At 47.4% G+C, this 26045-nt stretch overlaps 2 protein-coding genes and 2 pseudogenes across 2 annotated transcripts in view; 1 reads left to right on the top strand and 3 right to left on the bottom strand.

The window, feature by feature from the left end:
• The window catches only part of LOC129704322 (zinc finger protein 229-like), a 22726-nt gene extending 5760 nt beyond the window's left edge, over positions 1-16966 (bottom strand). The window contains exons 1-2 of the mRNA XM_055647386.1: positions 16841-16966; positions 5742-6038 (exon numbers count right to left, since the gene is read on the bottom strand). The gene's annotated coding sequence lies outside the window, so the exon portion shown is untranslated. The remainder of the gene's footprint in view (positions 1-5741; positions 6039-16840) is intronic.
• LOC129704352 (oocyte zinc finger protein XlCOF15-like) overlaps positions 1-26045 on the top strand; it is a 265479-nt gene that overhangs the window by 102634 nt on the left and 136800 nt on the right. The window lies entirely within an intron of this gene.
• On the bottom strand, positions 410-5682 carry LOC129704330 (zinc finger protein 239-like; annotated as a pseudogene).
• On the bottom strand, positions 12567-26045 carry LOC129704360 (oocyte zinc finger protein XlCOF6-like; annotated as a pseudogene).

Below are 26045 nucleotides of genomic sequence, written 5' to 3'. Positions count from 1 at the left end.
TAAAATACTAAGCATGACTGCTTTCATTTACATGACATTGTTGTGTCCCAAACACTATGGTGCCCTGAAATGAGGGGACTATGTATAAACACAGCTGTAAATTCTACATGGTGAAACCAAAATGTATAAAAATGGCCTTTATTAAAATCTGACAATGTGCACTTTAACCATGTGATTTTTTTTCTGTTACAAATCTCAAATTGTGGCGTACAGAGGCAAATAAATAAATGATGTCCCAAACATTATGGAGGGCACTGTATATCCAACCGCCCATTGCCCTCATTTCCTTCTCGAGAATGTTCCTCAGTTCCCAAAACTCCTCCAGGAAAACACTTCATCCCAACTGGGAGAACGCTCTTTCCCGTTCATTCCGTGCATTGCAGAGATATCAAGGGCCTGATACAAAATGTTTCGAGCAGAACTGATTTATTTGTCACAAATCCACAATATTTAATTCTAGCCCAGCTATAGGGGTTACCAAAATCAGCAAAAATGAAACAGCGGGACCCAATGACTAGGGGGTACAGTCCTGAGAGTGATTAAACAGCATGGAAACAGGCCCTTCGAGTCCACACCGACCATTGATTGGCCGCTCCCACTTGGTACAGGAGTAATGACAACACAGTTCGAACACCAGCAGCAACTTGGGAACGTGCGTTTGCTTTCACTGCATGCAGGTGAACAGCTTCTCCCCGGTGTGAATCCACCGGTGTATTCGGAGGCAGGATGACCGGATAAATCTCTGTCCGCACTCCGTGCAAGCAAAGGGTCTCTCTCCGGTGTGTCCCCGTTGAACATTCAGCATTCAGCATGTTTAATCTTTCTCCATAGTCCAAGAGCACGGGTGTTGGAGCAGGTGGGACGACTGATTGAATCCCTTGCCGCACGTGGATTAGGTGAACAGTTTCTCCCAGGTGTGATGCTGCTGGTGCGTCCGCAGGTTGGACGACTGGCTGAATCTTTTCCCGCACTCTCTGCAGGAGAACGGCCTCTCGCCCGTGTGGATCCGCTGGTGCGAGAGCAGCTTGGAGGAGCGAGTGAACCCTTTGCCGCAATCGGAGCAGGTGAAGGGCCTGTCCCCGGCGTGAGCCCGCCGGTGGGAACACAGCTCGGAGGGCCGAGGGAAGGCCTTCCCGCACTCGGAGCAGATGAAGCTCCTCTCCTCCGCGTGGACCTGCTCGTGTGACTGCAGGGTGGACAACTGGGTGAACCCCTTCCCGCACTGCATGCAGGTGAACAGCTTCTCCCCGGTGTGAATCCGCCGGTGTATTCGGAGGCAGGACGACCGGATAAATCTCTGCCCGCACTCCGTGCAAGCAAAGGGTCTCTCGCCGGTGTGTCCCCGTTGGTGTCTCCTCATGCTGGACGACCGGGCAAATCTCTGTCCGCACTCGGAGCAGCAGAACGGCTTCTCCCCGGTGTGGACCCGCTGGTGTAAGATCAGCTCGAACGAACGAGTGAACCCCTTCCCGCACTCGCTGCAGGTGAACGGCCTCTCCCCGCTGTGAATCCACTGGTGCGTCTGCAGGTTGGAGGAGCGGGTGAATCGCTGCCCGCATTCATCGCAGCAGTACGGCCTCTCCCCGGTGTGGATCCGCTGGTGTCTCGTCAGGGTGGACGATCGAGTGAATCTCTTCCCACATTTGGAACAGGAGAACGGGCTCTTCTCAGTGTCTCCTGGCTGGTGTGCCATCGAGTGACCGCACTCAGAGCAGATAAAGCCTGCCCCTGGTGTGAGCTCACTGGTGTCTCACCAGGGTGGATGAGCGAGCAAGTTCCTTTCCACATTCAGAGCAGGTGAACGTTCTCTCCCGTCTGCTGCTGTGTCGTCAGGTAGGATGACCGAGTGAATCCTTTCCCACACTCGCCCTCTCTCTGGTGACGAGGTGCCGGCACACTCTCAGGGCCTTGCATCATTGCTGTTTCAACAAGAGCATAAAACAATCACAGAGTCATATAGCATGGAAACAGGCCCTTCGGCCCAACTCGCCCATGCTATAAGACATAGGAGCAGAATTAGGCCAATTGGCCCAACGAGTCCGTTCCACCATTTGAACATGGCTGACCTATTTTTCCCTCTCAACCCCATTTTCCTGCCTTCTCCCTGTAACCTTTGATGGGCCAAATGGCCTTATTCTTCTCCTATCACTTATGCCCTTACTAATCAAGAACATACCTATGCCTGCTTTAAAAATACCAAATGACATGACCTCCACCTCCATCTGTGGCAATAAATTCCACAAATTCACATCCCTCTAGCTAAAGAAATTCCCCCTCATCTACATTCTAAAGGTATGTCCTCTCATTCTGAGGCTGTGCCCTTTGGGCCTAGACTCTCCCACTACTGGAAACATCCTCTACGCATCCACTCTATCTCAGCCTTTCATTATTTGGTAGGTTTCAATGAGATCCCCCATCATCTTTAAAAACTCCAGCGTTACAGGCCCAGAGCCATCATAAGCTCCTCGCACATTAACCCAATCATTCCCCGGGATCATTCATCTCACATTTAGCTTATAGGCTAAAGGAATCAAGGGATATGGGGAAAATGCAGGAACGGGTGTACTGATTTTGGATGATCAGCCATGATCATATTGAATGGTGGTGCTGGCTCGAAGGGCTGAATGGCCTACTCCTGCACTTATTTTCTATGTTTCTCAACCCCCTTGGGTCCAGCCAAGATGCCCCACCTAAGCTAGCCCTATATCCCTGATTTCATTTCGGACACGCTAGAGGCAGGAAACATGTTCCCGATGTTGGGGGAGTCCAGATCCAGGGGCCACAGTTTAAGAATAAGGGGTAAGCCACTTAGAGCGGAGACGAGGAAACACTTTTTCTCACAGAGAATTGTGAGTCTGTGGAATTCTCTGCCTCAGAGGGCGATGGAGGCCGGGTCTTTGGATACTTTCAAGAGAGAGCTAGATAGGGCTCTTATAGATAGCAGAGTCAGGGGATATGGGGAGAAGGCAGGAACGGGGTACTGATTGGGATGATCAGCCATGATCATATTGAATGGCGGTGCAGGCTCGAAGGGCCGAATGGCCGACTCCTGCACCTATTGTCTATTGAGATGATGCACAACTTCCTTACTGGGACGGGAATTGTTTATTTTCCAAATAACAACCGACATACCGCTATATAACATTTGGCAAGAAAATATTTGCTGAATCCCTCGCTTACTTGGAAATATTTTTGGTTTTCCCTCCAAGAAAGATTCACCCATGCACAGAATGTTTTGGTTAGGACCCTTGTTCAGCCTCATCCGACTCAAAGGGATTCCTAGCCACATCCTCCCAGAGGTACAGCCTGACCCGCAGAGTTACTCTGCACTTTGTGCCTGGTTTTATAAACCAGCATCCCCAGCACCTTGTATCTATGGAACATTTCTCCCTGGTGCGCTCCCCCTTTGCTATGTAAATGTCTGAAGCTCTTTCCACAGTCAGTGCTCTTAAACTCTCTCATTCTGTGGGCGTTTATCTCACTGCCCTGCTGGTCACACCATTGTTTTTTTAGCTCTTCTCAGAAATAAAGTTGACAAGCATTTCCCTCCCCCTTTCCAGTTTCCACGTTGAAGTGCTGGTGGACTGACCGACCCACTCACCTGATCATAAAATCATAAGTAATAGTAGTAGAATTAGGCCAATTGGACCTATCAAGTCTCCTCCACCACTAAATCATGGCCATCTATCTCTTCCTCCTAACCTCATTCTCCTACCTTCTCCCCAAAACCCCTGACACCTGGGGTGTCATTAAAAAAAACATACAAAGTGCTGGAGTAACTCAGCGAGTAAGGGAGCATCTATGGAGGTACTGTTTAAGTCTCTCTAGAATTTATTCTCTAGAATTTAGGAGATTGAGAGGGGATCTTATAGAAACTTACAAAATCCTTAAGGGGTTGGACAGGCTAGATGCAGGAAGATTGTTCCCGATGTTGGGGAAGTCCAGGACAAGGGGTCACAGCTTAAGGATAAGGAGGAAATCCTTTAAAACCGAGGTGAGAAAAACTTTTTTCATACAGAGAGTGGTGAATCTCTGGAACTCTCTGCCACAGAGGGTAGTCGAGGCCAGTTCATTGGCTATATTTAAGAGGGAGTTAGATGTGGCCCTTGTGGCTAAGGGGATCAGGGGGTATGGAGAGAAGGCAGGTACGGGATACTGATTTGGATGATCAGCCATGATCGTATTGAATGGCGGTGCAGGCTCGAAGGGCCGAATGGCCTACTCCTGCACCTAATTTCTATGTTTCTATGTTTTTATGTTAAGAAAGAACTGCAGATGCTGGTAAAATTGAAGGTAGACATAACATGCTGGAGTAACTCAGCGGGTGAGGCAGCATCTATGGAGAGAAGGACATGGCGACGTTTCGGGTTGAGACCCTTCTTCAGACTGACCCGAGCTACTCCAGCATTTTGTGTCTATCTCTGGAGGTACTCATACCTAACTTGCATGGAGTAGCTCACTACCTGGCTTTCCGCTGACTGGTTAGCACGCAACAAAAGCTTTTCACTCTACCTCGGTACACCTGACAATAAACTGAACTGAAAACTCAAAGGTTTTTTGCACATGGAATTTTCTAATTTTATGTAACTTCTACAAATGCAACCCCTTTCCTCTCCATTTTCTCCCCCAAACCACACCCCATTTTTTCCCGTTACTCTCTTCCCTGGAGCCCTGGCTGACCTTACACACGTTCCTCACCTCCCCACTCTGCACCTACATTCTTTCCTCCAGCTTCACAATTCACAATAATTTATCCTTTTGGCTCACACCTGTTTTTCCATTTTTGGCCTTTATCTCCCCCCCCCCCAAAAAACCCTCACCTGCCCCATTCCTCCCAATCTCTTAAAAACGTCACCAATCCATATTCCCCAAAGATGCTTGCTGATCCGCTGAATTATTCTAGTCCCGCTCCAAGCATTTTGTCATTCCTTGGTGAAACAGCATCTGCAGTTCTTTATTCCCTGTGCCTGAGTTTTCCCAGCAATTCCCATTTTCTACTTGATTTTCAGCACCGATTTATTTAGACAAGACACGGGGGGTGTATCTGATAAAGGCGTCAGCAACCCTGGTTGAGATGAATGATAACAGGACATCACAGAGGCGCAGCTGGTGGAGCTGCTTCATCACAGCTCCAGAGCCCTGGGTTCAATCCTGATCTCGGGTTCTGTCTGTGCAGAGTTTACACGCTCTCCCTCCTTCAGGTGCTCCGGTTTCCTCCCACAATCTAAAGATCTTCAGATTTGCAGCTATTTGGCTTCTGCAATGTGCCCTTAGTGTGCAGGGAGTAGACAGAATGTGTGGGATGCATAGAACTAGTGTGTTCGATGGTAGGCGTGGGCTCGGTAAGTCAAAGGGCCTGTTTCCATGCTGTATCTCAGAAACTAAACTGAGGTCGACAGAAAATAATAAGTTATTTTAAATCTGTGCCAGATCTGTAGCTTGAAACATGGACCGCAGCAGCAGTTCTGAAACCCACCCCTTCTCTCCAGAGATGCTGCCTGCCCCGCTGAGTTACTCCAGCATTTTGTGTCTACAACCCATTTTAACGTTGTTTGTCTAATTTTGTCTCCAATCACCCCGACTTATCGATTAGCCAGAAGACTCCCGCAACACTGGGTTGACTTCAGTCTAGCAGACATTCCCTTTGTTCAATCTAACCTTCTTCCCCACTCAATCGTCTCTGCGCAAATGAACTCGGACTTATTTGCTAACTTTCTCGGTTGTAACGAAGGATCTCCGACCTGAAGGGATCCCCCTTTCCGCAAATGTCCGTCAGCCATGGCCTGCGAGTCGGGCCCTGGCCTCGCCGTCCCGCTCCGAGCCGCCGCCGACGCCCGGATCCCGGCGACGGAGCCCGGATACGGCCGCGGATGTGGTCGCCTGATCACAACGTCCCTTCCGTCGCTCCCTGCTCCTGGTGATCCTTCAACTGACCTAAAGTTGCCTTTGTGGATCTTCGTGCAAGACCCGAGTTGGAGCAATGCGACTCCCCGCAACATAAAGTCAACGCAATTGTCATTTTATGCGCAGACCTAAACCTAAAAAAAAAAGGAAATAAGGAACGTGTCCAAAGACAGGCAGCTCGATTTGTTACTAACACCTCTATTGTATTGTATTGTTGTATTCAATTTATTGTCATTGTCTCAATTTGAGACAACGAAATGAATTTTCCTTACAGGCAGTATCGTTAAAAAAAAATCACAAGAAAAATAATAAAAATAAATAATAAATAATAAATAAATAATAAAACATATTAAAAATAAAATTGAAATTGAATTAAAAATTTAAAAAAAGCACAAACACATAAAGTCCACAACATAACATAAATGGCACCCAGGTGAGGAAGGCACCATAGTCCAGCCAGCCTCCCCTCCGTGTTCATCCGTGGTCGGGGCCTTCCGAGCACCCGCAGTCGCCGCCCCGGGTGGCCCGATGTTCAGGCCCTCACGCCGGGCTGGTGGAACGCTGACGCCGAACCCCGACGGTGAGCATCCTCTTCCTCAGCGGCCCGGACCTCCTGATCAGCCGCCTCCCGCTGCCGGAGTCTGCAGCTCCTGAGTCCGCAGGTCGAGCCGGGCAGAGTCGCAGGACCCCGCGTTGTAGTCAGCGCCGCCCGCGTTGGGAGCTCTGCAAACCGCAGCTCTATGAGAGAGAAGCGAGTGTCACCAAACTTCTGAATTCTCTGGGGTGGAACCCTCTCCAAGACAGACGTGAAGCTCACCATTTGACCTGTTTTTACAAAATGTTAAATGGTCAGCTCGACGTAGATTACAAGACCTACACCAAACCCAAACCAATTAGGAGCAGACGAGGGCATTTGATCCAATTTGTGATCCCAGCTACAAAGACAGATGCGTACAGCAATTCGTTCTTCCCCCGCACAATTAAAGCATGGAATAATATCCACCCTACTATAGTTACCCAACCAGATGCAACTAAATTTAAAGTAGCTCTTTCTTCCCAATAACCCTTTCTGGCTTAAGCCCTCCCTCCACCACCTCCAGTTTAAATTCCATTTGGAATATTTTGGAGGACCAAGAAACCACCAAGAAGAAGGAACTGGAGACGATTAAGATAATAACAAAATGTTGGAGTAACTCAAAAGGTCATAAGTGATTGGGGCCGAATTAGGCCATGCGGCCCATCAAGTCTACTCTGTCATTCAATCACGGCTAATCTATCTCTCCCTCCTAACCCCATTCTCCTGCCTTCTCCCCATAACCCCTGACACCCGTACTAATCAAGAATTTATATATCTGCTTTAAAAATATCAATTGACTTGGCCTCCAGACTTCTATGGCAAAGCATTCCAGATTCACCTTCTGACTAAATAAATTCCTTCTTCCTAAAGGAACTTCAATAGACAATAGGTGCAGGAGAAGGCCATTCGGCCCTTCGAGCCAGCAACACTATTAACTGATCATTATTGATGTATATTTACAATATACTATAATTCAATATACTGTAATATACTGGGATTCAAAGTAACATTAGCAAATTTTGCAGATGATACAAAGCTGGGTGGCGGTGTGAACTGTGAGGAGGATGCTGTGAGAATACAGGGTGACTTGGACAGATTGGGCGAGTGGGCAGATGCATTTAAATGTGGATGCATATGAGGTTATCCACTTTGGTAACAAAAACAGGAAGGCAGATTACTATCTAAATGGCGTCAAATTGGGAAAAGGGGAAGTACAACGGGATCTGGGTGTCCTTGCACATCAGTCTATGAAAGTAAGCATGCAGGTACAGCAGGCAGTGAAGAAAGTGAATGCATGTTGGCCTTTATAACAAGAGGAATCGAATATAGGGGCAAAGAGGTCCTTCTGCAGTTGTACAGAGCCCTAGTGAGACCACACCTGGAGTATTGTGTGCAGTTTTGGTCCCCTAATTTGAGGAAGGACATTCTTGCTATTGAGGGAGTGCAGCGTAGGTTTACAAGGTTAATTCCAGGGATGGCGGGACTGTCATATGCTGAGAGAATGGTGCAGCTGGGCTTGTACACTCTGGAGTCTAGAAGGATGAGAGGCATCTCAATGAAACATGTAAGATTGTTAAGGGTTTGGACACGCTAGAGGCAGGAAACATGTTCCCGATGTTGAGTGAGTCCCGAACCAGGGGCCATTTAAGAATACGGAGTAAGCCATTTAGAACGGAGAGAAGGAAACACATTTTCTCACAGAGTAGTGAGTCTGTGGAATTCTCTGCCTCAGAGGGCGGTGGAGGCAGGTTCTCTGGATTCTTCCAGAGAGAGCTAGATAGGGCTCTTAAAAATAGCAGTCAGAAGATATGGGGAGAAGGCAGGAATGGATTGAAGATAGACACAAAATGCAGGAGTAACTCAGCGGGACCAGCAGCATCTCTGGAGAGAAGGAATGGGTGACGTTTCATGTCAAGAGCCTTCTTTCAGACTGAAGAAGGGTCTCGACTCAAAACGTCACCCATTGCTTCTCTCCAGAGATGCTGCCGGTCCTGCTGAGTTAGTCCTGCATTTTGTGTCCATCTTCAAATGACGTCACGCGCTCAAGATGGCTGTGCGGGCGCATGAAACGTAGAAAATAGGTGCAGGAGTAGGCCATTCGGCCCTCCGAGCCTGCATCGCCATTCAATATGATCATAGCTGATCATCCAACTCAGTATCCTGTACCTGCCTTCTCTCCATACCCCCTGATCCCTTTAGCCACAAGGGCCACATCTAACTGCCTCTTAAATATAGCACGAAGACTGGTGCGACTCTCGTGGGACCGGCGCGCCTCCACGCGATGTCGAGGTTGCGTAATTAACGTGCCAAGGACACATAAGTGGGACAGGGGCATAAGTCTTTGTAGTGTGGGAGATGATCTCGGAGAAAACCCACGTGGTCACGGGGAGAATGTACAAACTCGGTGCAGACAGCACCCGTAGTCGGGATGGAACCTGATCTCCGGCGCTGCATGCGCTGTAAGACAGCACCTCTACCCCTACGCGCCACCATGCCACCCTTGGGTACAATTTCAACAGAAAGAAAATGTAGAGGCTGGTTTATAAAATAAAGACAGTGTTGGAGTAACGCAATGGTTGGTGAATCTGTGGAGTTCTTTGCCACAGAAGGCAGTGGAGGCCAAGTCAGTAGATATTTTTAAGGCACATATAGGTAGATTCTTGATTAGTACAGGTGTCAGAGGTTATGGAGAGAAGGCAGGAGAATGGGGTTAGGAGGGAGAGATAGATCAGCCATGATTGAATAGTGGAATGGCCACAAATCTTGACCACCGGGTGGCACCCGTATCGGCCACCTCGCCAACAGTCTGTCTCGTCCTTTCGCTGTTTATATTATTTTAAGTATGTCTTAACTGTATGCTTCAATGTTTCTTGGTGTGTTTTATGTGGGGGGTGGGAAATCGGGGGAAACTTTTTTCAGTCACTTACCTCAACGGAGATGCGATTTGTCTCCGTGTCTCATCTCTGTCCCCCCCCCCCCCCCCCCCCCGTCCCCCCCCGTCGCGGCCTAACAACATGTAGTGGTGCGGCCTTTCATCAAGACCGGCCTGGAGCTTCAAGCCGTGGGTGTGGTGCGGACTTACCATCGCGGAGCGGGCGATCCTTTACCGAGAGTCGCCAGCAAAAGTGCTCCGACCGCGGGGCCTGTGGACTTTAACACCTTGTAGCCGTGGTCTCCGGTAACAAGAGGCCGACTCGGGAGCTCCATCCGATGCCGGAGTTTCGATCATCCCGATGCGAGGAAAAGTTTGACATATTAGTGGCAAGTGCTGACGGATCAAAGGCCCTGACCACGGGTGAACAAAGATGACTGAACCTTATTGCCTTCCATCACAGTGCGGGATGTTGATTCCACTGTGGTGGATGTTTATCTTAAATTTTATTTTATGTGACTGGATATTGTCGCTTTTCGCTTAATATAGATGTATGGTAACGCAAATATCACTGTACCTTAATTGGTGCATGTGACAATAAACACTAACTTGCACTCGAAATTGGACTTGAGTGGACTTAACGGGCTGAATGACCTAATTTTGCTCCAATCCCTTATGACCTTATGGTGCAGGCAGCATCTCTACAAAAAAGGATCTGTCTGACCTACTGAATTACTCCAGCACTGTGTGTATTTTTTTGGATAAAATGACATCAGCAAACTGGTGAGCACTTTTTTCAAGGAATTCTAATTTTGTCAACGTATTTTGTTTCCCTGCTTGCAAATTATTTCAGTTTATTATTTGTTTCTTTCTTAGTATTTTATATTTGCTGAACTTTTTTGTTGTTTATTATGGGTTTTATTCCTCTCTTCCAGCTCCCCCCCCCCCCCCCCCCCCCCCCCCCCCCAACCCCACCTATCCCCGCAATCAGTCTGAAGAAGGGTCCCAACCTAAAGCGTCACCTATCCATGTTCTCCAGAGATGCTTCCTGATCCTCTGAGTTACTCCAGCACTTTGAGTCTCGATCCATCAGTCTTAGAATGGGTCGTGACCCAAGACGTCAGCCCTATCCATGTTCTCTAAACTTGGGAGTGCTGGAGTAACTCAGTGGGTCAGGCAGCATCGCCAAAGAACTTGAATTGGTGACGTTACGGGTCGGGACCCTTCTTCAGATTCTTCTCTGGTTTCATGAATGTTCATTGATTTACTCAAACATGGCAAAAGAAGTGGACTCCCAATCATGAACATGAAGACTGACAGGTTAATTAGTCGCTGTAAATTGTCTTGAATATCGGGTGATCAGTATAATCTGCTAGAGAGCGTGTAGTGTGGTCAATGGGAATGTCTTCAATTTCGATTTAGTTAAAGACACCTCATGGGAACAGGACCTTTGGCACATGCCGACTATCGATCACCCATTCACATTAATTCTACATTATCCCACTTTCTCATCGGGGGGGGGGGGGGGGGGGGGGAGTATTAGCACAAGCCAATGTGTGAGGATAATAGATTGGATGCATGTGGGTGTTTCTGTAAATAAGGGTACCAACCTGTGAAATGGATGGCCACTTTGAAAGTTATTCAATTACATTTAAATACCACAGCATTAAAAATGGGCCTACCTATGACCCCTTTGAGCTCATTTGTGATCAAAATTTGACCAAAATGTTATACATTCAAAATTTGAAAAAAAAAGTTTGACATATAAGACATACAAGACATGTGAGACACTTACTGATTTCTAAACTCCCTTACAAAATGTCTGCACCTAATAATAATAATAATAATAATAAATTTTATTTATGGGCGCCTTTCAAGAGTCTCAAGGACACCTTACTAAAATTTAGCAGGTAGAGGAAAAACATGCAAGGGGAATGAAATAAATAGTAGAGACATGACTAGTACACAAAGTAAAGACAGAATTCAATTCAAAACACAATTAATGCACAGATGAAAAGGGAGGGGGACGTGGGGCTAAGGATAGCCAGAGGTGAAGAGATGGGTCTTGAGGCGGGACTGGAAGATGGTGAGAGACACGGAATTGCGGATCAGTTGGGGGAGGGAGTTCCAGAGCCTGGGAGCTGCCCTGGAGCTAACCCACCACGAGGCCCGTGGTTCACGCCAGGGTCTTTATAATCACGCCATTTAAATCGCTACGAGTGCAACAAAAAAAAAACGTTATCGTGCTATAAATAGCATTTACAACGTTACTCAACGGGAGGGGAATTTGATTTTTAAGGGGGGAAATTGAGCGCGACTGAGGAGGTCTGGGTCCAAATTTTCGATTTTTATTTTTTAGGATTTTCCATCAGGTAAACATATGTAATTTATGTTTCAGATGTTATTTTGAGTAAATATTTTTTTGGGGGTAAAAAAGGTCTTTATTGTGTAGTTATTACAACGAAGGTATTGGCGTTTTAAGTTTCTTCAGCTGAAACGGAGTTCACTTTTTAAATTATAAGAATTATATATCACCACATGGGGGGGGGGGGGGGGCATCAGGATTTTAGAGGTGATTAGGTGGGGCATGGCCAAAAAAGGTTGGGAACCACTGGTCTACAGAACGAGACATTGCTAAAATAGGTGAGCAAACTAGATTTTCATTTCATGATTTATAATTCTGTTCATTATTAATATTTCAATGGAAAGGTTAAACATAAAACATAAACATTATAAAAGAAACAATAAATATAATAACGGTTACTCTGCTTTTAAATCATACATTTCATGTGACCAAAGGGGTACTGTCACTCACGTTCTGCTGCAAAAACGTGGGGCATCAGAAAACCATCTTACCGGGTGATAAATGATAAAAATCATAAGCATAATCACAATTTGGCTTATATAAGAGTTATTTAAATGCAAAATTAATGTAATCCTTTCTGGTATAAATTAGACGAAGGGTTTGATGAAATCCTGCTTGAAAAATGGCACAAAAAACAAAGAAAACACAGGGACATATCTGACATTTGTCTTTGTAAAAACAGATTTATTTACTGTTGTTTCATCTCATTATTTTGGCTGTACATCTTGATTTATCTATCTATACTATTACTAAAAGTCTCATCTTGACCACTTCCTGTAAATAAATTTTAGAAAAAACACCACCCTATATCGCCATGATTTTTTTCGGCATCTAACTCACCGTCCTCCTCTCCTCCAATGATTTTTCCGGTTGGTGAAATAATAAAAAAGTTATGAATGTTTAAAAAAAAATCAGCCTCTTGTCGGTGTGAATCCGCTGGTTGAGGAGCGGCTCGGAGGAGCGAGTGAACCCATTGTTGCACTCGGAGCAGGTGAAGGGCCTGTCCCTCGTGTGAACCCGCCGGTGCAAACGCAGCTTGGATGACCGATGGAATCCCTTCCCTTCCCACACTCGGAGCAGGTGAAGCTCCTCTCCCCCGTGTGGACCCGCTGGTGTGACTGCAGGGTGGACAACTGAGTGAACCCTTTCCCTCACTGCGTGCAGGTGACAGGCTTCTCCCCGGTGTGAATCCGCCGGTGTGTTCGGAGGCAGGACGACTGGAAAAATCTCAGCCCGCACTCTGCGCAAACAAAGGTCCTCTCGCCGGTGTGCCCCCGTTGGTGTCTCCTCATGCCCGACGACCAGGCAAATCTCTGCCCGCACTCGGAGCAGCAGAACGGCCTCTCCCCGGCATGGACTTGCTGGTGTAAGAGCAGCTCGGACCATTGAGGGAACTCCATCCCGCACTTGCTGCAGGTGAAGAGCCTCTCCCTGGTGTGGAGCCGCTGGTGCGTCCGCAAGTTGGAGAACCGAGAGAATCTCTTCCCGCACTCGCTGCAGGGGAACGGCTTCTCGCCCGTGTGCATCCGCTGGTGCAAGAGCAGCTCGGACGATCGAGGGAATGCCTTCCCGCACTCGCTGCAGGTGAACGGCCTCTCCCCGGTGTGAACCTGCTGGTGCCTCAGCAGCAAAGATGAAGTAATGAACCTCTTCCCGCACTCGGAGCAGATAAATGGCCGGTCCCCACTGTGCATCTTCTGGTGTAGCTTTAGGCTGGATAAATGTGCAAACCCTTTCCCGCACTCAGAGCAGGTGAAGGGCTTCTCCCCGGTGTGAGACCGCCGGTGACTCATCAGGTTGAGCGATCGAGAGAAGGAGCTCTCTTCAGTGTCTCCTTGCTGGTGCTCCATCGACTGGATGAATGAGTGAATCTGTCGCCGCAATCAGGACTGCTAAACAGTCTACACCTGGCGTGATCTCACTGGTGTCTCACCAGGGTAGATGAGCGAGCAAGTTCATTTCCACATTCAGAGCAGGTGAACGTTCTCTCCCGACTGCTTTTGCTGTTACAATAAGAGCATAAAACAGTCACGGTGTCATACAGCACAGAAACCGGCTCTTTGATCCAACTCATCCATGCCATAAGACATAGGAACAGAGTTAGGCCATTTAGCCCATCGATTCTACTCCACCATTTGAACATGGCTGACCTATTTTTACCTCTCAACCTCATTCTCCTGCCTTCTCCCCTGTAGTCTTTGATGGGCCAAATGGCCTTATTCTTCTCCTATCACTTATTAACTTTTACCTTTACTATTCAGGAACATATCAATCTCAGCTTTAAAAATACCAAATGTCAGGACATTCACCACCATCTGTGGCAATAAATTCCAAAGATTCACCACCCTCTGGCTGAAAAAATTCCCCCTCATCTAAATTCTAAAGGTATGTCCTCTTATTCTGAGGCTGTGCCCTTTGGGACTAGACTCTCCCACTACTGGAAACATCCTCTACACATCCACTCTATCTCGGCCTTTCATTATTTGGTAGGTTTCAATGAGATCCCGCCTCATCTTTCTAAACTCCAGCGTTGCAGGCCCAGAGCCATCATGAGCTCCTCGTACATTAACCCAATCATCCCAGACTCACACAGAGAGTTGTGAGTCTGTAGAATTCTCAGGGGATATGGGGAGAAGGCAGGAACGGGGCACTTATTGGGGATGATCAGCCATGATCACATTGAATGGCGGTGCTGGCTCGAAGGGCTGAATGGCCTACTACTGAATCTATTGTCTATCCCTGGGATCATTCATTTAGTTCTTAGGGCTAAAGAAATCAAGGGATATGGGGAAAATGCAGGAACTGATTTTGGATGATCAGCCATGATCATGTTGAATGACGGTGCTGGCTCGAAGGGCTGAATGGCCAACTCCTGCACCTATTTTCTATGTCTCTAAACCTCCTTCAGGCCAGCCACAATGCCCCACCTAAGCTAGCCCCATATCCCTGATTTCATTTTGGACACAAAGATGATGCACAACTTTCTCACTGGGACGGGAATTGTTTATTTTCTAAATATCAACCGACACCACACTATTGTGGTGTTGGTTGGCAAGAAAATATTTGGCAGGAAAATATTTGCTAAATTCTCTCTCCATCCCCTTCCTCTAGTTCTCCCTCTAGTCTTACTGTCTCCGCCTACATTCTATCTTTGTCCCTCCCCCTCCCCTGACATCAGTCTGAAGAAGGGTCTCGACCCGAAATTTCGCCCATTCCTTCTCTCCTCAGATGCTGCCTTATGCGCCGGGTTACTCCAGCATTTTGTGTCTGCCTGCTGAATCCTTCACTTACTTTGAAATATTTTTGGTTTTCCCTGCAAGAAAGCTTCATTCATGCACAGAATGCTTTGGTTGCCTTGTCCAAGGCACATCCGACTCAAAAGGATGTCAATCCACATCCTCCCAGAGGTACAGGCCTGACCCGCCGAGTTACTCGGCACTTTGTGCCTGGTTTTATAAACCAGCATCCCCAGCTCCTTGTATCTGTGGAACATTTCTCCCTGGTGCGCTCTCCCTTTGCTCTGTAAATGTCTGAAGCTCTTTCCGCAGTCTCTCATTCTGTGGGCATTTATCTCACTGCCCTGCTGGTCGCACCATTGTTTTTTTAGCTCTTCTCAGAAATAAAGATGACAAGCATTTCCCTCCCCATTCACTATTTCCACATCGAAGTGCTGGTGAACTGACCGACCCACTCAACTAGTCATAAGGTAATAAGTAATAGGAACAAAATTAGGCCAATTCGGCCCATCTATCTATTCCTCCTAACTCCATAATCCTGCCTTCTCCCCAGAACCCCTGACACCCAGGGTGTCATTTAGTGTCATAAAAAAAAAAGAAACAATATGCTGGAGTAACTCAACGAGACAGACAGCATTTAAGAAGGAACTGCAGATGCTGGAGAATCGAAGGTATACAAAAAAGCTGGATAAACTCAGCGGGTGCAGCAGCATCTATGGAGCGAAGGAAATAGGCAACGTTTCGGGCCGAAACCCTTCTTCAGACAGCAGACAGACAGACAGCATCTCTGGAGGTGCTTGTATGGAGTAGCTCACAATCTGGCTTTCTGCTGACTGGTTAGCACGCAACAAAAGCTTTTCACGCTCCCTCGGTACACCTGACAATAAACTGAACAGAAATGAACTGAAAACTCAAAGGTATGAACATTGAATTTTCCAATTTCATGTAACTTCTACAAATGCAACCCCCTCCCCCCCTTCCCTCTCCATTTTCTCCCCTAAACTGCACCCCATTTTTTCTCGTTACTCTCTTCCCTGAAGCCCTGGCTGACCTTGCACACGTTCTTTGCCTCCCCACCCAGCACCTCCATTCTTTCCTCCAGCTTCACAATTCGCAACTATTTATCTTTTTGGCTTACACCTGTTTTTCCATCTTTGGCCTTTATCCCCCCCAAGAAACCCTCGCTTGTGCTCACTTCTACCGCATTCTATCTCAAGAAGGTTCTCAATCCAAAATGTCACCAATCCATATTCTCCAAAGATGTTTGCTGATCCGCTGAATTACTCTAGCATTTTATATTTATCTCCGGAAGACTCCAGCATTTTAATCTTTTTTTTGCGAACAGCAGTCATTTGTTAATCCACACAGAATTTTCCAGCCTGCCTAGATTTCCATCCCCACTCCCCACCCACACCTCTTTACACTGGCTATCTTCCCTCTACACTCACAGTCCTCATAAACAGTCCAGTCTGGAGAAGAGTCCTGTCCCAATATGTCACCTATCCATGATCTCCAGGGATGGCTGGCCTATTGTTACTCCAGCATTTTGTGTCTTTCTCTGGTGAACAGCATCTGCATCTATAAATCTGCAATTCCATGTGCCTGAGGTTTCCCGGCAATTCTCGTTTTTGACTTGATTTTCAGCACCGATATAAATATATATTTTTAAACAGGACACAGGGGATGTCTCTGATTGCAAAGGCATCAGCAACCCTGGTTGAGATGAAAGAGAACAGGACACCACAGAGGCGCAGCTGCTAGAGCTGCTTCCTCACGGCGCCAGAGCCCTGGGTTCAATCTAACCTTCTTCCCCACTCAATCGTCTCTGCGCAAATGAACTCGGACTTATTTGCTAACTTTCTCGGTTGTAAGGAAGGATCTCCTACCTGAAGGGATCCCCCTTTCCGCAAATGTCCGTCAGCCATGGCCTGCGAGTCGGGCCCTGGCCTCGCCGTCCCGCTCCGAGCCGCCGCCGACGCCCGGATCCCGGCGACGGAGCCCGGATACGGCCGCGGATTTGGTCGCCTGATCACAACGTCCCTTCCGTCGCTCCCTGCTCCTGGTGATCCTTCAACTGACCGAAAGTTGCCTTTGTGGATCTTCGTGCAAGACCCGAGTTGGAGCAATGAGACTCCCCGCAACATAAAGTCAACGCAATTGTCATTTTATGCGCAGACCTAAACATAGAAACATAGAAATTAGGTGCAGGAGTAGGCCATTCGGCCCTTCGAGCCTGCACCGCCATTCAATATGATCATGGCTGATCATCCAACTCAGTATCCCGTACCTGCCTTCTCTCCATACCCTCTGATCCCCTTAGCCACAAGGGCCACATCTAACTCCCTCTTAAATATAGCCAATGAACTGGCCTCAACTACCCTCTGTGGCAGAGAGTTCCAGAGATTCACCACTCTCTGTGTGGAAAAAGTTCTTCTCATCTCGGTTTTAAAGGATTTCCCCCTTATCCTTAAGCTGTGACCCCTTGTCCTGGACTTTCCTAACATCGGGAACAATCTTCCTGCATCTAGCCTGTCCAACCCCTTAAGAATTTTGTAAGTTTCTATAAGATCCCCTCTCAATCTTCTAAATTCTAGAGAGACCTAAAAAAAATGGAAACAAAGAACTGTAGACGATTATGATAGACACAAAAATGCTGGAGTAACTCATCAGTGATTGGGGCAGAATTGGGCCATTCGGCCCATCAAGTCTACTCTTTGTCATTCAATCACGGCTGATCTCTCTCCTTCCCAACACTATTCTCCTGCCTTCTCCCCATAACCCCTGACACCCGCACTAATCAAGAATGTATCTATCTGCTTTAAAAATATCCATTAACTTAATCTCTACGGATTTCTGTGTAAGAGAATTCCACAGTTTCACCATCCTCATTAAATGCCTGCTTCTTCCTTTAATTCTGAGACTATGACCTCTAGTTCTAGACTCTCCCACTTGTGGAAACATCCTCTCCACATCCACTCGATCCAAGTCTTCCAATATTCGGTCCGTTTCAATCAGGTCCCCCCCTCATCCGGCGGGCCAGACAGCATCTCTGGAGAGAAGGAATGGGTGACGTTTCGGGTCGAGACCCCTCTTCAGACTGAGAATCAGGGGAGAAGGAGGCAGAGAGATAAAGAAGTACAAGGTGTGAAAATGAGACATTAAGGGAGATGTAGGTCAAGGAAAATGTAGAGTAGGTTGTTTGCTCGGAGAAGGTAACAATTAAGCAAACAGATAAAATTTAATCGGGGAGTCAGACTGGTGAGAAAACTGGGAAATGGGAGGGGGGGTGAAGCAAGGGATGCTTGAAGTTAGAGAAATCAATGTACCGCTGGGGTGTGAGCTGCCCAAGTGAAATAAAGATGTTATGACTAGATGCTGCCTCCTCAGAGTCTCTGGAACTATGAAAGAGTCACAAAACGGTAGCAGGGAGAAGGAGGGATAACTGGGGTGGGAAAGGTCTTTAATTATGTTGGCTGCTTTCCCGAGGCAGCGTGAAGTGTAGATGGAGACAATGGTGGGGTGACTGGTCTTGTGTGAAGGACTGGGTTACATCCACAACTCTCTGCTATTTCTTTGAGATCTTGGACAGAGGTGTTCCCAAACCAGGCTGCCATACAGTTTGCTTTCTATGGTGCATCTGTAGAAGTTTGTAATAGTCATTGGAAACATGTCAAATTTCCGCAGTCTTATGAGGAAGAGAAGGTGTTGCCGGTGTAGGAAGGAACTCCAAAGCATCAACTCCACCATTACGCCACTGTGCAGCCCTTGGGTACAATGTAGACAGAGGCTGGTTTACGAAAAAAAGACAGTGCTGGAGTAATGCAATGGTTGGTGAATCTATGGAATTCTTTGCCACAGAAAGCTGTGGAGGCCAAGTCAGGAGATATTTTGAAGGCACATATAAATAGATTCTTGATTAGTACAGGTGTCAAATATTTTGGAGAGAAGGCAGGAGAATGGGGTTAGTAGGGAGAGATAGATCAGCCATGATTGAATAGCGGAGTGGCCACAAATCTTGCCCATATTGGCTGCCTCGCCAACAGTCTGTCTCGTCCCTTCTCTGTTTTTGTTATTTTAAGTATGTTTCAATGTTTCTTGGTGTGTTATGTGGGGGTTGGGAGAATCGGGCAAAACATTTTTCAGTCACTTACCTCGACAGAGATGCGATTTGTCTCCATGCCACATCTCCACCCCGCTGCGGCCTAACAACGTGGAGTGGTGCAGCCTTTCCTGAAAACCGGCCCAGAGCTTCAAGCCACGGGCACGGTCTGGACTTATCATCGCGGAGCGGGCGATCCTTTGCCGAGGGTCGCCAGCGAAAGTGCTCTGACCGCTGGGCCTGTGGACTTTAAAACCGCGGTGTCCGGTAAGAAGAGGCCGATTTGGGAGCTCCATGTTCCGATGTCCCGACACCGGAGTTTCGATCATCCCGATGTCAGGGCTTGAAAATCGGACCATCGGCAGCGGCAAGTGCTGACAGATCAAAGGCCCTGACCACGGGTGAACAAAGGAGGAAGATGACTGAACATTATTGCCTTCCATCACAATGAGGAATGCTGATTCCACTGTGGTGGATGTTTATGTTAAATTTTATTTTATGTGACTTGCTTTTCACTTAGTATGGCTGTATCGTAACTCAAATATCACTGTACCTTAATTGGTGCACGTGACAATAAACACAAACATGAACTGAAAATTGAACTTGAGTGGACGATGGGCCGAATGGCCTAATTTTTCTCCTATCCCTTATGATCATATGGTTCAGGCAGCATCTCTACAAAAAAGGATCTGTCTGACCTACTGAATTACTCTAGCACTGTGTATTTATTTGGATACATTGTCATCTGCAAACTGGTGAGCACTTTTTTCACGGAATTATAGAATTTTCTAGTGAAAACTTTCAGGCTGAGTTAAGATGATATTTTGTTTCCCTGCTTGTAAATTATTTATTGCAAAATATTGTTTGTTTCTTTATTTGTATTTTATATTTGCTGAACTTTTTTGTTGTTAATTATGGGGTTTATTCCTCTCTTCCAGCTTTCCAATTATTAGGTCCCATTGTTTTATTCCCCCCAACCCCACCTATCCCTACAATCAGTCGGAAGAAGGGTCCCAACTTGAAGTGTCATCGATGCATGTTCTCCAGAGGTGCTTCCTGATCCTCTGAGTTACTCCAGCACTTTGAGTCTCGATCCATCAGTCTTAGAATGGGTCGTGACCCAAGACGTCGGTTCTATCCATGTTCTCCAAACTTGGAACTGCTGGAGTAACTCAGTGGGTCAGGCAGCATCGCCAGAGAACTTGGATTGCATTGGTTACATTTTGGGTCTGGACCCTTCTTCAGATTCTTCTCTGATTTCTTGGGATGACGAGACTGATTCCTGGGATGGCAGGACTTTCATATGAAGAAAGACTGGATAGACTCGGCTTGTACTCGCTAGAATTTAGAAGATTGAGGTGGGGGGAATCTTATAGAAACTTACAAAATTCTTAAGGGGTTAGACAGGCTAGATGCAGGAAGATTGTTCTCGATGTTGGAGAAGTCCAGTACAAGGGGGTCACAGTTTAAGGATAAGGGGGAAATCTTTTAGGACAGAAATGAGAAAAATATTTTTCACATAGAGAGTGGTGAATGTCTGGAACTCTCTGCCACAGAAGGTAGTTGAGGCCAGTTCATTGGCTATATTTAAGAGGGAGTTAGATGTGGCCCTTGTGGCTAAAGGGATCAGGGGGTATGGAGAGAAGGCAGGTCCAGGATACTGAGGGGTGATCAGCCATGATCATATTGAATGGCGGTGCAGGCTCGAAGGGCCGAATGGCCTACTCCTGCACCTATTTTCTATGTTTCTAGAATGTACATTGATTTACTCAAACATGGCAAAAGAAGTGGACTCCTAATCATAAACTTGAGGACTGACAGATTAATTAGTCGCTGTAAATTGGTACTCAATGGGAATTTCTTCAGTTTTCAGTTTAGTTAAAGACACCTCATGGGAACAGGCCCTTTGGCACATGCCGACCATCGATCACCCGTTCACATTAATTCTATATTATCCCACTTTCTCATCTACTCCCTACACATTGGGGGGGGAATTAACACAGGCCAATGTGTGAGGATAATAGATTGGATGCATGCGGGTGGTTCCATAAATAAGGGTACCAAGCTGTGACATGGATGGGCAAACTGGATTTTCATTTCATGATTTTAAATTCTATTCATTCTTCATATTTCAATGGAAAATTTAAACACAAAATATAAACAATCAAAAAAGAAACAATAAATATAATAACGGTTACTCTGTTTTCAAATCATACATTAGGGTTAGGGTTTACATATTTGAGACGTGACCACCACTCACGTTCTACTGCAAAAACGTGGGGTATCAGAAAATCATGTAATCGGGTGATAAATGATAAATATCATAAGAACAAGCACAATTTGGATTATATAATTTACCTGCAAAAGTAATGTAATCTTTCTGGTATAAATTATCCAAAGCGTTTGATGGAATCTGCTTGAAAAATGTCACAAAAAAGGCAAGAAAACACAGGGACATATCTGATATTTTTCTTTGTAAAAATAGATTCATTTATTTTTGCTTTTTATTTATTTATTTTTGCTTATTGTTATTTTGGCTGTATGCCTTGATCTATACTACTTAAAATGAACAATGGGAATATTACATAAAAAACAGGAAAATAATCTGGAGGTTTGGAGACCTTCGGTTTCACCACACTGTGCGGCATTTACAGAAACACCCACGTGGGGTTAGAGCAAATGGGCGGTTGATGATCAGTGCAGAGTCAGTGGGCCAAAGGTCCCTCTACCATGCACCTGGGAATGATTAAACAGTATGGAAACAGGCCCTTCAACCCAACGAGTCCACACCGACCATCAAACATCCGTTCACACTATTTCTATTATTCCACTTGGAGAAATAACAACACGATCGCAACACCAGCAGCAACTTGGGAGCTTCCGTACGCTTTCTGGAGGTGTGATGGTTGAACATTCAGCGGCCAGCATGTTTAATCTTTCCCCTCAGTCTGTGTACACTGGTGTTGTGACAGGTGGGATGACCGAGCAAATCCCTTCCCACACGTGGTGCAGGTGAACGGTTTCTCGCCGGTGTGAACTCGTTGGTGGGTTCGCAGGTTGGACAACTGAATGAATCTCCTCCCACAGGCAGTGCAGGTGAAGGGCCTCTCCCCGGTGTGGATTCGCTGATGACTCTGTAGGCTGGACGAGCGGGTGAATCCTTTACCGCACTTGGAACAGGAGAACGACCTCTCCCTGTTGTGGGTGCGCTGGTGTGTCCGCAGAGTGGACACCTGAGCAAAGCTCTTCCTGCACTGGGAGCAGCTAAAGGGCCTCTCCCCGGTGTGAATCCGCTGGTGGGTCTGCAGGTGGGAGGAGCGAGTGAATCCCTTCCCGCACTCGGTGCAGGTGAAGGGCCTCTTCCCAGTGTGAACTTGCTGGTGTTTCTGCAGGCTGGATGACTGAGTGAATCTCTGTCCGCACTCACTGCAAGTGAACGGCCCCTCCCCAGTGTGAACTCGCTGGTGCGTCAGTAGCTCAGATGACCCAGTGAATCGCTGCCAGCATTGGCTGCAGGTGAACGGCCTCTCCCCGGTGTGAGTCTGTTGGTGTAAGCTCAGCTCGGACGACCGAGTGAACCCCTCGCCACACACGGGGCAGGTGAAGGACTTCACCCCGGTGTGAATCTGCTGGTGCGTCCGCAGGTTGGACGACTGATTGAATCTTTTCCTGCACACACTGCAGGAGAACGGCCTTTCGCCCGTGTGGATCCGCTGGTGCAGGAGCAGCTCGGAGGAGCGAGTGAACCCTTTTCCGCACTCGGAGCAGGTGAAGGGCCTGTCCCCCGCGTGAACCCGCCGGTGTAAACACAGCTCGGACGACCGAGGGAATCCCTTCCCGCACTCGGAGCAGACAAAGCTCCTCTCCCCCGTGTGGATCCGCTGGTGTGACTGCAGGGTGGACAACTGGGTGAACCCCTTTCCGCATTGCATGCAGGTGAAAGGCTTCTCCCCGGTGTGAATCCGCCAGTGTATTCGGAGGCAGGACGACCGGATAAATCTCTGCCCGCACTCCGTGCAAGCAAAGGGTCTCTCGCCGGTGTGTGCCTGTTGGTGTCTCCTCATGCTGGACGACCGGGCAAATCTCTGCCCGCACTCGGAGCAGCAGAACGGCTTCTCCCCGGTGTGGACTCGCTGGTGTAAGAGCAGTTCGGACGAACGTGAAAATTCCTTCCCGCACTCACTGCAGGTGAATGGCCTCTCACCGGTGTGAGTCCATTGGTGTAAGAGCAGCTCGGACGATTGAGTAAATCCCCTCCCACAATCAGGGCATGTGAACGGCTTCTCCCCGGTGTAGACTCGCTGGTGTAAGAGCAGCTCGGACGATTGAGGGAACCCCTTCCCGCACTCGGAACAGATAAATGGCCGCTCCCCACTGTGCATTTTCTCGTGTAGCTTCAGGCTGGATAAATATGCGAATCTTTTCCCACACTCAGAACATGTGAAAGGCTTCTCCCCGGTGTGAGTCCGCCGGTGACGCATCAGGCTGAACGATCGAGAGAATCTCTTCCCGCATTTGGAGCAGGCGAAGGAGCTCTCTTCAGTGTCTCCTTGCTGGTGTTCCATCAACTGGATGAATGAGTGAACCTGTTGCCGGACTCAGGGCAGATAAACAGTCTGCACCTGGTGTGAGCTCACTGTTGTCTCACCAGGGTGGATGAGCGAGCAAGTTCCGTTCCACATTCAGAGCAGGTGAACGTTCTCTCCCGACTGCTGTGTCGTCAGGTAGGATGACCGAGTGAATCCTTTCCCACACTCGCCCTCTCTCTGGTGACGAGGTGCTGGCACACTCTCAGGGCCTTGCATCATTGCTGTTTCAACAAGAGCATAAAACAATCACAGTCATACAGCATGGAAACAGGCCCTTCGGCCCAACTCATCCATGCCATAAGACATAGGTGCAGAATTAGGCAAATTGGCCCAACGAGTCTGCTTTGTAATTTGAACATGGCTGACCTATTTTTCACTTACTTTGGAAATATTTTTGGTTTTCCCTCCAAAAAAGCTTCACCCATGCACAGAATGTTTTGGTTAGGACCCTTGTTCAGCCTCATCCGACTCAAAAGGATGCCTAGCCACATCCTCCCAGGGGTACAGCCTGACCCGCAGAGTTGCTCTGCAGTTTGTGCCTGGTTTTATAAACCAGCATCCCCAGCTCCTTGTATCTGTGGAACATTTCTCCCTGGTGCGCTCCCCCTTTGCTATGTAAATGTCTGAAGCTCTTTCCACAGTCAGTGCTCTTAAACTAGCTCGTTCTAGAGGCGTTTATCTCACTGTCCTGCTGGTCACACCATTGTTTTTTTTTTAGCTCACCTCAGAAATGAAGTTGACAAGCATTTCCCTCCCCCTTCCCGATTCCACATTGAAGTGCTGGTGAACTGACCGACCACTCACCTAATCATAAGGTGATAAGTAATAGGAGCAGAATTATGCCAATTCGGCCCATCAAGTCTCATCCGCCACTCAATCATGGCCGATCTATCTCTTTCTCCTAACCTAAATTTTCCTGCCTTCTCCCCATAGCCCCTGACACCCGGGTGTCATTTAGTGTCATTAAAAAAAGATACAAAGTGCTGGAGTAACTCAGCGAGTCAGGCAGCATCTCTGGAGGTACTGTTTAAGAAAGAACTGCAGACGCTGGTAAAATTGAAGGTAGACACAAAATGCTACCTTCAATTTTCCATGATCCAATTCATGATTCCAATTCATGATTCAATTTTTTCAAGATCCATGCTGTATCTCTAAAACTAAGTGGGTGAGGCAGCATCTAAGGGAGGGAAGGAATTGAAAACCCGGTGAGTTACTCCAGCATCTTTTGTCAATCTCTGGAGGTACTCATACCCAACTTGTATGGAGTAGCTCACAACCTGGCTTTCTGCTGACTGGTTAGCACACAACAAAAGCTGTTCACTCTACCCCTGTACACCTGACAATAAACTGAATTGAAATTAACTGAAAACTCAAAGGTATGAAAATTTTCCAATTTCATCTAACTTCTACAAATATCCCCCCCTTCCCTCTCTGCAAACCCCAAACCGCACCCCATTTTTTTGTGCCTGTGCAAATTTTCCCAGCAATTCACGTTTTTTACTTGATTTTCAGCATCGACATATATATTTTAAAAACAGGACACGGGGGATGTCTCTGATTGCAAATGCGTCAGCAACTCTGATAGAGATGAATGAGAACAGGACACATCACAGCGCCAGAGCCCTGGGTTCAATCCTGACCTTGGGTTCTGTCTGTGCAGAGTTTGCACGCTCTCCCTGTGACCGTGTGAGTTTCCTCCAGGTGCTCCGGTTTCCTCCCACAACCCAAAGACCTGCAGATTTGTAACTATTTGGCCTCTGCAATTTGCCCTTAGTGTGCAGGGAGTAGACGAGAAAGTGGGATGCATAGAACTAGTGTGAACGGGAGTGATCGATGGTAGGCGTGGGCTCGGTAAGTCAAAGGGCCTGTTTCCATGCTGTATCTCTAAACTAAACTGAGGTCAACAGAAAATAAAAGGTCATTTTAAATCTGTGCCAGATCTGTAGCTTTAAACATGGACCGCAGCAGCAGTTCTGAAACCCATCCCTTCTCTCCAGAGATGCTGCCTGCCCCGCTGAGTTACTCCAGCATTTTGTGTCTACAACCCATTTTAACGTTGTTTGTCTAATTTTGTCTCCAATCACCCCGACTTATCGATTAGCCAGAAGACTCCTGCAACACTGGGTTGACTTCAGTCTAGCAGACATTCCCTTTGTTCAATCTAACCTTCTTCCCCACTCAATCGTCTCTGCGCAAATGAACTCGGACTTATTTGCTAACTTTCTCGGTTGTAACGAAGGATCGCCGACCTGAAGGGATCCCCCTTTCCGCAAATGTCCCTCAGCCATGGCCTGCGAGTCGGGCCCTGGCCTCGCCGTCCCGCTCCGAGCCGCCGCCGACGCCCGGATCCCGGCGACGGAGCCCGGATACGGCCGCGGATTTGGTCGCCTGATCACAACGTCC

The sequence above is a fragment of the Leucoraja erinacea genome, chromosome 15, assembly GCF_028641065.1.
Source record: "Leucoraja erinacea ecotype New England chromosome 15, Leri_hhj_1, whole genome shotgun sequence".
Classification (NCBI taxonomy): Eukaryota; Metazoa; Chordata; class Chondrichthyes; order Rajiformes; family Rajidae; genus Leucoraja; species Leucoraja erinaceus.
The sequence above is the reverse complement of the archived record's forward strand: the minus strand, read 5'-3'. Positions and strand labels throughout refer to the sequence as shown.